Source organism: Miscanthus floridulus, chromosome 19 (genome assembly GCF_019320115.1).
Source record: "Miscanthus floridulus cultivar M001 chromosome 19, ASM1932011v1, whole genome shotgun sequence".
NCBI lineage: Eukaryota > Viridiplantae > Streptophyta > Magnoliopsida > Poales > Poaceae > Miscanthus > Miscanthus floridulus.
This window is the reverse complement of record NC_089598.1, coordinates 29,212,471-29,225,854: the sequence shown is the minus strand read 5'-3', so window position 1 is coordinate 29,225,854 and position 13,384 is coordinate 29,212,471. Positions and strand designations below refer to the sequence as shown.

The 13,384-nt window shown below is 43.0% G+C and overlaps 2 pseudogenes; one reads left to right on the top strand and one right to left on the bottom strand.

Moving 5' to 3' along the window:
* Positions 1 to 17: 17 nt before the first annotated feature.
* On the bottom strand, positions 18 to 3,864 carry LOC136525801 (inactive anthranilate O-methyltransferase 1-like; annotated as a pseudogene).
* Positions 3,865 to 5,214: 1,350 nt separating this feature from the next.
* On the top strand, positions 5,215 to 8,049 carry LOC136529669 (probable methyltransferase TCM_000168; annotated as a pseudogene).
* The last annotated feature ends 5,335 nt before the right edge of the window (positions 8,050 to 13,384 follow it).

Genomic DNA, 13,384 nt, shown 5'->3' with positions numbered 1-13,384 from the left:
GTTCTATCCCGTTTTTGTTAGGGAAACACACATAACAAAAGCAAGCTTTCTGGGCTTGTCAGGGTGAGTTGGCGCTCAATGGTTCTCACAAACTCATCCATGACTCCTTGCGAACCTCCAAAATGCTGGATGATTGTTGGCTCGAATGCAGCCCTGGCTGCGAGTGCCCTGATCTTTGGGGTCCGCAGGCTTTTGTCTATACCACTCATGAGTTCGTGCACCTGAATGTTGTTGATCTCGAAGGACCCTTCATCTTGTATGATCTCTATTAGCTCCTTATCTGAAGGCCCCTATAGTGGTATGTAAAATGAATCTAACATTTCTCTGCTGATCACACCCTGCTAATCAGAAATACAATGTGTGTTATTTTGCTTGCAAAAATACAATGTGTGTACTTCACTCAATCACATCGCAGCTAGCAGTGCTTGGTGGACTAATTTCGCACACACTCACACATAATGCATAAAAAAAAGTTTTGAGAACACTCGTTATTCTAACTAAGTCCATCAAGCCTGCTCCTGCACGCGGGCTAACATCTTAGGAGACGAAAGTATTAGATTTTACTGTTTAATACATATGAGGCTATGACTAGTAAAATTACTTATATTAATTTGCACTTTTTTTTTCTCTTTATTCATTTTCTAACACTACTAGTTCGATAAACTTATCAACTAATGATCTATTTGTTTTTTTCATACATATAATTACTTTCTTTTCCTTTGCAACACAAAACTATGCATTTAGTTGAAAACTTAGCTTAAACTATGAATCTATATTTTGATTTTCAAATCTTGATCTTATGACTTGCTTATTGTATCTTTTATTAAAATCTCCTTTTTTATATTTTATTGAAAATAAAGATTTAAGGTTGTAAACTGCACTAGTCATATGTAGTATAATGGCATCACGATTATTTAAAGCTGCACCCATGTCACTAAGATCGATGGTAGAGGTTGAAGTAAGATATAAGACGGGTAGCGGTGCGAATATCAAGAGGATATTAATATTTAAGCCTTATAATCACACTTTACACGAATGAAATCTCAAACAGATGGTTATGGGTCACCTTTGGTCTATGCTAACCTCCTCAATTTCACAAGCTTTTTGAATTTTCTTATCAAAGAATAATGTGTGTAATAATATTTATCTATTACAAAAATAAAGTTTTTACAATTATACTATCGTGTCAAACACTTTAGTTAAATGTATAAATTTGTCTAAAATATCAACTCTATAAATTATATGTCATGGTTATAAATATATTTTTTAAATATTTGTCAGTATTGTATATATATTAATAGAAGTGGGTAATATAGAAACATATATATGCGTAGTTTATGGTTATTTGAATAAGTTTCGTAATATAATATGTTGGTAATTTATATGTAGATTTGAGAGGTTATTTTAGTTTTTTAATAATGACAGAAGTGATAATTTATATGTAAATTTAACAAGCTAAATAGATTAGCTATCATAATGGTAGGTGTGGGTAATTTAAATACAAATTTATGGGTATTCTATGTTGTTTTTCATAATCGAAGAAGTGGTAAATCTTTAGAAAATAGAATAGATCAAATGATTATTATTATCTATGGTGATTAAAGTATGTTGAATTGATGGTTAGATGATTTTAATTTTTGTGAGAATTTGTAGGATTTTTTCGTGTGTTTCGTGAGGATTAATATGGAGGCTCCTTTGGTAACTCTAGTTAGAATATCTAGGATTTTTGGTCATAATGATTAAAGCCAAGCAGATGTATCTAATTATTGTGTGGATAATATTCATCCAATTTCTAGCATGTTTCGTTAGAATTACCGCGGAGGCTTCATTGGGACCTTTAATTAGTAAGAGTAAGATGGGTTGGCAGATCTCGAAAGAAAGGAATTAAAGACTCTTTTAGAACAGAGTCATCGACCAATTGGCTCTTTGAAAAAAATGAAGGACGGAGCTAGAACTTAGGTACTAGTGGGGGGCGAAGAAGCTGGCCGCGAATTCTTGCCTCCCATGGCTAATATTTCAGCTATCATTGTTGTAATTAGCTTTTGATTTTGCTTCACCCCTGGAGACCTTTCTTCTCTATCAATTGAAATGGACAGTGCGTGTAATTGGACATGTAAAACCCTCGATGTGCACTATGCATTCATAAGAAAACTAATTATTAGTTGGTATAGATAAGAAACATAATCAAGTTGAAGAATTTACCATACCCTTGATGCCATTTCATTTAAAGGAATAAATGCACTGTCACTGGAAGGTCGGCCGCGCATGGAAAGCACCATTTGACCCTTAGGGACCAATTCTTGAGCCCGTGTGTTCAAGAAAATTGTGAAATCCTTCCTGAACTGTTGGCCAAAAGCCTGAACAACGAAGGGCCGCCTTGCTTGCCTGAGACCCTCGTCTCTGTCATACACAGGGATCCTGCTTTTCTTTAGATCCTCGGGTACCTGTGTATTTCATCGTGCCTATGTAAATCTCCAGAGATTTTCTTGGGTATTGCAAGTCTGGGCCTATATAGATTACCTGAGATAGCCAATTCAAGCTATGTGATGACAAAACTAGATTCACGGAATTACTGGTGAAGAGTCTTTGGTAGAACGATCCAGGTACAATAGCAGTAAAAACAGGACCAAAATCCTGTGTGCTTTACTGGAATGCAAACAACCTCTTTGTAACATTATTGAAGTCATTATCAGGAAGATCATCCAGCAGCACTGATATCGCCGGTACCATTTCCTTATGATCTGAGTGTTGAACCTTGAATAGGATCTATAGGCATAGAACTAGCATATCTACTTGCCGTTGAATAGAATCATGAACCCTATGCTGTTGAATAGAATCATGAACCCTAGAACATCTACTAGTGCAGTAACAGTAGGTAGAACAAGAGAAAAAGAGAGGGGTAGAAGATGGACGTGTCAAACCTGACACTGCAGAGGGAGTCGATCCAGAAGCGTCGGCCATCTCGTTCGTCAGTGAAGTCCACGCACGGGCAGCGACGTTCAGGGAAGAGGTCGATGAAGCTGTCGACGTCGGTAGAGCGGGGCGGCACGGCTGGTGGCTTCCCGCCGCTGGCTGCGCCCCTCTAGATCGGATTAGGGTTTAGATTTCGGTGGGGAGCTCGGCTCAGCCAAACCTCGTGACTTGAGCCGCCGGCCTCACCTCTATTTATTGCTCAGTGTGACAGGTGCCCTCCAACCATAGTGGGTTGGGCACCCCCGATCAGGGCGCGGATGAAAGGCTCAACTGGGCCGTTGGGCCCAGTTTGGAATCGGAGATCAATCTAACACTGAGCAATGGTGAAAAATCGCGTCAACTGCAGTTTTAACAAGGGTCAGTGCGTTCGGGCCAGCTGAGCATCCCAAATCAGTGATCACTACGTTTCTCAGGGTGTTGGTATGTTTCCACAAGCTTGCGACAGCCTCCTGTATCAAAGGCTTCATCCTGTTTGCCCTGCATTCTAGGAGCGAAGTGTAGGTTTTGTTCAGATTTTTGAACATCCTAACTGTTCAGCTCTGCTAATAGAAACAAACATTTAATCATATCCATACGCCTACTTCCTTGTGGCCTATTTTGAAATGGGGAGTGCTCAGGGTTACTAAATCCTTATGATTTGGACACACACAAAAAAAAACTTTCCAGTTAGGACCTAAAGATGGTACAAAAAAAATGAAATTCTGGACCAAATCTTTGTGACCTTCACCACTTAATGTAAAGAACAATACTTAAAGAGCAGATACAAAGCATAGTAATGCTTCTGACTGTTGAGGCATATATGAGTTGGGAGGATACCTGAGTGGTAGAATTCCGAGCATAGCTCGCTTCTCCTTCTCCCCTATTCATATGTAGAAATTGCTCAGAGGCCATGGTTCTATAGTAAATCTTGTGTTGATGCAGAAGCTACCACCAGAAGTTGCAGGTCCTAAAGATCAACAATGGCTACGATCTCATAGATTTATGTGGTTGTCTGGGACTTCAGAAAGTTCTATAACAGTTGGCATGTCAGCGTCATTATGTGAAGTGTTAGCTAAAGGCAAACGAGATGATCCAAAAAGTGAATATTATTATTCAGATTAGTTAGCTAAATGCAAGCCGGATGATCCAAGTCAGCATCACTATTTAGACTCATTGTATTGTCTTAACGCTGGGGCTAGACAGAGAGTACAAGAGTACATGACTGAGTCATCTCTGCTCCGATTGTAGAGTCATAGCATGACAAAGAGTACATGAGTAAATTATTTGAAGATTTAGGCTGGTCCAAATAATAATTTTAATAAATCCCAAAGGTCCATTCACACATTGCTACTCTAGGAGGAGTGAAGCCAACTTAAATAGTTAAGTTGTTGGGTAGAGAAAAAGGAGGAAGCATGCGCTCGCTCGATTGCCGGGATAGGGTGATGGGCGTGGGCGTGCGACGTGCTGGTCTTCTAATGGCAGGTCAATTACCTTAATGTTGTGATTACGCGGTTGGTTATTACTGTAGGGATCCGCCGCATTAATTGACCTCGATCCTCGGGAGATGCCATCCACATCTCCACTACATCAAGACACAGGATCTAGCTGCGCATTAATACCGATATAGCTGCCCCAAATCAAGACCACATCTCACAAGAGGTTACAAAAATCAAACAAAATATATATTACAAATCTTGACGATTGACGACTATCTTACCAGATTATATCTACGCTAAAAATTACACTATAACTAGTAATAGGCGGTCGCATTTGCCCATGGAAGTCGCCATCATAGCTTGGACGGCTCCAGCTATTCACTCACTTTACCGACATCAAAGAGATGACATGACCGCCAATGTCCTGTAGGTACCTTAATGCTGTAATTAGGAGTGACATGGCTTAGGAGCAGCGCGGTTGAGCAGAGGTGGGGCAAAGCGCGGGGAAGCGTGGGAGGGCGATGGGGGCCTAGAATCTCATACCATGATGTTGTGTCGCCGGTATGGCGGCAACAATGGTAGAGTAGGTGACGAGCTCCAAATACGAAAACCGTAGTCGCGGTTAGGATGAGATCATGAGAGCAAGATTTTGCCCCTCAGCTTCCTATTTTGATTAGAGAGGAATAGAAAATAGGCTATGCCTTCATCTGTCGATGCCGAATGGCTTACACGTAGGTCCACGGCCAGCTTTTAAAACACTCCACTAAATTCACTCTATCTTATCCCTTAAATCTCTCAAATTGATAAGGTTCTTAGCTAAGTTCTAGACTTGCCTGTTTGGGACTGATGAGCCACTGCCTTGGTCGCTGCCTGTTTGCCGTGCCTTGTGAAGGACTTGCCCCACATGGCAACAACAGCATCAGCCAGCATCAGATCCACCTACCAATTTCCCTTGCTCCCTTCAACCGATCAGCGAGAGGATCAGCAAAGTCAAACCAAATCACCCTTGCTCCTCTGTCTGATTTCGCTCGAGTTGCACGAAGACCAGCAACTTGCCCCAATCGCACCCAAACATTCAGATGGGGACTTGCCAAAATCAGCGATGAGATGGGGACTTGCCAAAATCTGCGATCAAGCTCGTGGATCTCCCGAAACATTTGAGGAAACGGAGGGAGACCGACTTAGCCCGGAAGGGAACGTTGCCAGAGTTCGCAGATCTGTAGGTGAGGGCTCACGTTCGCGGATCTTTGAATCATTTTGTATTGTACTCCTATAGATAATACTCTTTCATGTAGTCTAGAATAGGAACAGAGATGACTGTAATCTCTGTCTAGCCCAGCGTTAAGATAATACAATTAGTTTATATAGTGAAGCTGACTGGGATCATCATCTGGCTTGCATTTAGCTAACTTAAACAATGTTATCAGTTGTTTCGTTTGTCTTCTAACTACCTCAAATAATCATGCTGACTTGCGGTTTGCTAGATACTAAAATAAATTTTCATTTGGTTCTATTAGATTAATTTTTTTAAAGGATGGCTTCCAACTGTTAAAAAAAACTTTCTGAAGTCCCAAACGATCCCATACATCTATAACATCGTAGCCTTTGTATTGTTGATCTTTAGCAGCTGCAACTTCTGGTGGTAGCCTCTGCGTCAACGCAACATTTGCAATAGTACCATGTCCTCCGGGCAATCTCTGCACATGAATAGGGGAGAGGGAGAAGCGAGCTATGCTCGGAACTCTACCACTCAGGTATCCTCCGAACTTATATGCCTCAACCGTTTGGAATTAACATGCTTTCTACCTGCTTTTTATGTGGAATTAATATGCTTTCTACCTGCTCTTTATGTATCGTTCTTGACATTTCACAAATTTGGCTTGTTGTGAAAGTGGTGAAGGTCACAGATTTGGTTCACAATTTCATTCTTTGTATCTTTAGGTGCTAACTCCTAACTGGAAAGAGGTTTTTTGCAGGATTTAGTAACCTAGAGTATACTCCCCCTTTTCTAAATAGGCCACCACGGGGACTTAGGAGTATGATTAAATTTCTGTTTCTATGCAGTAGAGTCGTACAGTTAGGTTGTTCAAAAATCTGAACAAAATCTACACTTCCCTCATAGAATGCAGGGCAAAACAGGATGAAGCATTTGATACAGGAGGCTATCACAAACTTGTGGAAAAATACAAACACCCACAAAAACATAGTCATCGCTGATTTGGGATGCTCAGCTGGACCGAATGCACTGACCCTTGTTAAAACTGCAGTTGATGCAATATTTCACCATTGCTCAGATCATAAGGAAATAGTATCGGAGATATCAGTGCTGCTGAATGATCTCCCGGATAATGACTTCAACGACGTCGCAAAGAGGTTGTATGCATTCCAGCAAAGCACACAGGATTGTGGTCCAGCTGTTACTGCTATTGTACCTGGATCATTCTACAAGAAACTCTTCACCAGTAATTCCGTGAATCTAGTTTTATCATCACATAGCTTGAATTGGCTAGCTCAGGTAATCTATATAGTCCCTGACTTGCAATAATCTTCGGAGATTTACATAGGCATAATGAAATAACAGGTACCTGAGGATCTAAAGAAAAGCAGGATCCCTGTGTATGACAAAGACGAGGGTCTCAGGCAGCAAGGCGGCCCTTCGTTGTTCAGGCTTTTAGCCAACAATTCAGAAAGGATTTCGCAATTTTCTTGAACACACGGGCTAAAGAATTAGTCCCTAATTGTCAAATGGTGCTTTCCATGGTAGGCAGACCTTCCAGTGACACTGCCTACCAATCCGTTCAACCATGGGATTTTTTATTTGTGCCTTTAAATGACATGGCATCAAGGGCACGGTAAAATTCTTCCACTTGATTATGTTTCTTGGTTGGGCTAACTCATTAAATTTCATTTGAATCCATAAAACATATCCAGGGTTTTGCGTGTCCAATTACACACATTGTATTGTCGCAAGAAAACTAACACACACATTTCTGATTTAGCAGGGTGTGATCAGTAGAGACAAGTTAGATTCATTTTACATACCACTATATGGGCCTTCAGATAAGGAGTTCATGGAGATCATACAATATGAAGGGTCTTTCGAGATCAACAATGTGCATGAACAAATGAGTGGTGTAGACAAAGGCCTGCAGACCCCAATGATCAGGGCACTCGCAGCCAGGGCTGCATTCGAGCCAACAATCATCCAGCATTTTGTACGTTCGGAAGGAGTTATGGATGAGTTCGTTGGAACCATTGAGCGCCAACTCAGCCACGTTCCAGCTTCTCCTGCAGGCAGCTAACTTTTCTTATGTGTTTCTGATGGGAACGGGGATCCTGATCTTCCATCACGTGATGATAACTTTTGTTTTGGTGGAGCACAACACACCGATCCAGCTTCACATCCAAAGACCCGAACCCTGCAGTCTTAGCACCACGACTCCTCAGGTTATCAACCGTGTCACCAAACCGGTTGACCTCGCTAAGAAGGCTAATCCCTGCCTACGAAACGAAGAACACAAGCAAGAACTCGAAAGAACGCAGCTCAAGATTTGAGACAAACTACAGATGAATATTAAGCACACGAGTTGGGGTTCCACGAACCAATAGACGGCGACTGTCAATGACAGAATGGTCTAAGCAAAACCCAAAATCTAACGAGGGTGGCGGCGTATGATTATAATGGTCTTAGGATCGTCGCCTACCCTGGACGTGCCCCCCTAAAGGGCTCAAAGACGATACACGGCCCATTGGACCAAATACGGCGACGCAACACCCTGACAGATTCTGAACGTAGACTTGTTTTGACGATTTCCGTTGATTCTGAAAGGATTTTGATGTGGGACCGCTTTCATTGGGTTTCTTAAGAAATTATTTTCCCATCCATATGTGGATCGTCGAAAACGGAGTCCAGACGTGTCCTGGGTGACCAGTTTATGGTAGACTGGTCCTGCAGACCGAGGCAGACTCGAATTCATGTTGCACCGTCCCTCTGGCTTGGCTTGTGTTGGACGTCCTTGCTGGTCATCTTTGTCTCCATCTCTTCCTCCAAGTTCCTGAAGACCCTATCGAATGTTCCTAAGAAATATAACATCATTAGACAGTAGTCTATTTTCAAAAGTATGAAAATGATTGCTTAAGAACGAACTCACCTCTAAATTTAGCTGGTGCATTCAAGCTTGGGTCATTAAACCTTGCTTATTGTTTAGAGGATCAACGGGTGCATCCGAAGGAGTGATGTCCTTGTCAGTTTCCCTAACAAAACGGGAATAGAATAATGGCGCATATAGTATTCCATCGTGAATATTGGCATTGCTATTAGAATCTGAACAGGGCTCGGATGTTTACAAGGATTCTGCGAGTATAAAGTAAGTTTGCACCATATAAAAGATAATATAAATCTCGTCTAGAAAATACTAGATGATGATGAAACGGACCATAAATTCTATAAGTACTCCAAAAGACTACGAATAATTGTCCCTGTTTCACAACCATATTTAACCGTCTAGGACTCTCCACCACCCATGCTCTACCGTAGCCACTAGTGATTGGGCGAAGAGAGGTGATGAGACTTAAATATAGGGATATGCTAAGTCCTTGGAAGACAGGTTCCCGATCAAAGGACCCCTGAGCGATCCTGGAGTACGCTCGCGCATATCCTCCAGCAAAGGATCGGGCGAAATCCGAGCACGCCCTTGGCCTAGGACTCAGGGGTGAAAGGTCCTAATGGCTAAAGGGGGTGAATAGCCTATTAAAAATTTCTACAACAACACTTAACAAATCGGTTAGATAATTATAAGGCGAAGCAAGTATTGCGCTAGCCTACTAGAAATACAAGCCACCTACCACAATTCTAGTTTCTATAGTTTCTAACCACACAATGGCTATGTCACTATACTAAGTTAGTGTGCTTTCAAAGGCTAACTAAAGAGCCACACTAACCAAAATAACAATCTCTCACAACAAGCTACACTAAAGAGCTTGATAACTAGTTTGCGGTAATGTAAAGAGAGATAGCAAGATGGTTATACCGCCGAGTCGAGGAATGAACCAATCAATCACTAGAATCAATATCAATGAAGACCAATCACCTCGGAATCAAATAATAACACAATGATTTTTACCGAGGTTCACTTGCTTGTCGGCAAGCTAGTCCTCGTTGTGGCGATTCACTCACTTGGAGGTTCACGCGCTAATTGGCATCACACGCCAAACCCTCAATAGGGTGCCTCACAACCAACACAAGCTGAGGATCACATAAGCCACGAGTAATTCACTAGAGTATCTTTTGGCTCTCCACCGGAAAAAGGTTAAGAACCCCTTACAATCACCACAATCAGAGCCGGAGACAATCACCAACCTCCGCTCAACGATCCTCGCTGCTCCAAGCTGTCTAGGTGGCGGCAACCACCAAGAGTAACAAGCGAATTCTGTAGCGAAACACGAACACCAAGTGCCTCTAGATGCAAACACTCAAGCAATGCACTTGGATTCACTCCCAATCTCATAAAGATGATGAATCTATGATAGAGATGAGTGGGAGGGCTTTGGCTAACCACACAATGGCTATGTCACCTACCACAATTCTAGTTTCTAACCACACAATGACTATGTCACTATACTAAGTTAGTGTGCTCTCAAAGGCTAACTAAAGAGCCACACTAACCAAAATAACAAGCTCTCACAACTAGCTACACTAAAGAGCTTGATAACTAGTTTGCGGTAATGTAAAGAGAGATAGCAAGATGATTATACCGCCGAGTCGAGGAATGAACCAATCAATCACTAGAATCAATATCAATGAAGACCAATCACCTCAGAATCAAATGATAACACAATGATTTTTATCGAGGTTCACTTGCTTGCCGGCAAGCTAGTCCTTGTTGTGGTGATTCACTCACTTGGAGGTTTACGCGCTAATTGGCATCACACGCCAAACCCTCAATAGGGTGCCGCACAACCAACACAAGATGAGGATCACACAAGCCACGAGTAATTTACTAGAGTACCTTTTGGCTCTCCGCTGGAGAAAGGTCAAGAACCCCTTACAATCACCACGATCGAAGCCGGAGATAATCACCAACCTCCGCTCGACGATCCTCGTTGCTCCAAGCCGTCTAGATGGCGGCAACCACCAAGAGTAACAAGTGAATCCTACAATAAAACATGAACACCAAGTGTCTCTAGATGCAAACACTCAAGCAATGCACTTGGATTCACTCCTAATCTCACAAAGATGATGAATCTATGATAGAGATGAGTGGGAGGGCTTTGGCTAAGCTCATAAGGTTGCTATGTCAATACAAATGGACAAGAGAGTGAGCTAGAGCCGGCCATGGGGCTTAAATAGAAGCCCCCATGAAATAGAGTCGTTGGCTCCTCAGCCCACTGAAAAACAGGGCGACCGGACACGCAGGTTAGATCGATCGAATGCAGGACCCCAGCGTCCGGTCGCGCGATGCTCGCCACGTGGCCCCTGCTTCAAATGCTGATCGCCTGATCTCAATGGTCATCAGTGCACTTAAGTTGTGACTGGATGCGCTGCTCGAAGTGACCGGACGCACCAACACCAGCGTTCGGTCGTTTCCAGTAAGCTTCTAGAGGTGGAAATTTGTGACCGGATGCGTCCGGTCATGCCTGACCGGACTCGCCCATCGTCCGGTCACTCACGGTCTTCTCTATGCGCTGCCACGTCAGTGGGACCAAACGTAGCCAGCCAGCATTCGGTCATGAAGTGACCCAGCGTCCGGTCGAAGACCGACGCCAATGTCTTCACTACTTCCACTGACCGGATGCTCCGATCTAGTTGAGACCAGCGTCCGGTGCACTCTATGAAACCCTATCTTTTCTGTATAGGGCGCCGGTGGCACCGTCGGACTGTCCGTACTCTATGGGCAGACACTACACCGGTGAAGTTTCTTACCCTTGCTCCCTAGTGCTAAACACAATGTGTATCACCTTTGTGCATGTGTGTTAGCATATTTTCACAACACATTTTCAAGGGTGTTAGCACTCCACTAGATCCTAAATGCATATGCAATGAGTTAGAGCATCTAGTGGTACTTTGATAACCATATTTTGATACGAGTTTCACCCCTCTTAATAGTACGACTATCAATCCTAAATGTGATCACACTCATTAAGTGTCTCGATCACTAGAACAAAAAGCTCCTATCAAGTTTTACCTTTGCCTTGAGCTTTTTGTTTTTCTTTCTCCTTTTTCCAAGTTCAAGCATTTGTTCATCACCATGCCATCACCATCATCTTATCATGATCACCATTGCTTCACCACTTGGAGTGGTGCTACCTATCACATAATCACTTTGATAAACTGGGTTAGCACTTTGGGTTTCATCAAATCACTAAAACCAAACTAGAGCTTTCAGGGAGGCTAGCCTGAGCTTCATGCTCCCGATCGGCGTTAGCCTAGGCCTGATCCTTAGCTCCATTCAGGTTTGAGCCAAAGGTTGGGCTGAAACCTAGCACCCTGAGCACCCAGGGCTCGGGGGCTCGTCAACACTGCCTCGCCCAACTGGCATGCCACTTTTGCCCACTCCTCCGATAAGGTCACTCGCGCGGCATGACATAAGGAGACAATCCCTTTCGCCAGCTCTAGGGGCTTGGGGGCTCCTAGGCCCACTCATCAGCCCCTCAAGCCAGATGCCTTCACCGCTAAGGAAGCCTTGAGAAGACTCACCCGGTGGAGGCCGGTCCAAGCCGACAACCCCTGACGGTCAGATCATCAGGGCAGAGTAGCCAGACGATGCCCGAGCTCCTCTGACTCCATGACAATGCCAAGGTCCATCCACGCCACAACAGCACCATCCTAGAACCGGTGCACGTGGACCATAGACTCAACCCTTGAACCACCTTGTACCTGACCTACCTCGGTTTATAAGGGGAGGTCAGATCCTACAGAGGGGGGAGGCCAAAACAGAACGGTCGGCACAAAAATGTGTCGTGTCGGCACACAGTAAGTTTGAAGGGTCTGCTCGATGGAGCTAGAGATCCGCCTAGCTTTAACGTAGGGATAATCGATCCTTCTTATTCCTTCTAAGACGTGCCAGTTAATTTGACCCTGCAATTGATAAGGAGAGAAAGTTTATCAGTAATTAAAGGTGGAACGTGCCAGTCTGTGCCTAGATAGTTCCAAGTGTGCTGCTTCGGGAGCAGCCATATGGGAAGAGCAATTAAATAGCTAATACACACATAAATCGACTGTTACAGACTGTAAGGCTCGTGGGTAGCGATTGATTTTATGTTGATAGGTATAGTGCATGTATATGTTAATGAGATCATCAGCTAGGTGGATATTGCCAGTATGAATCATTAAGTCGATGAATCTAAATCGATATGAGGCCGATCTAACAGTGGGGATCTAAAGGATATGAGGCCAATCTAAATCAATATTGACCAGGTAGATTGATGTTGTTGCAGACTAATGACAATAAAAAACATCAACAAGATCGGTAACTTAATGAATCTACCAAAGATTGTCACTCTTAGGTAGAGCCGATAACTTGACCTTAATCTAATTCGAGCAGTGGAGGTCGATTGGATCGATGCAGCCATACTTGAACTAGACAAGAGTCGATAACTAGCTTATACCAGAGTCGCAGTGGAGGTCAACAGGATCGATGCAGCCATACAAATAGAAGTATAAGCCATGAAGGTACTTATAGACAAGACAGAGGTCGGCTGGACCGATGCAGCTCTGCTCGCTGAAGAACTCATCGAGATCTACTCTAATCCTACTCCTAAGGGGTGGCTGGAGCCGAAAAAGTAAATAACTTATATTTGATTGATTGTGTGTCCTTTATAATAGCTGGGGTTCAGTATTTATACCTGGAGCCTAAACATGAATCCTACTCAAGTATGACTCAATACAATCTTTGGTATATAAGAGAACATTCCTAACTTAAGATAACTTAGACCCTAATCTTTCCCTTTTTATAGAGTCCAATATGTATTTCTTGATGCCAATTGTAGCCCATTAT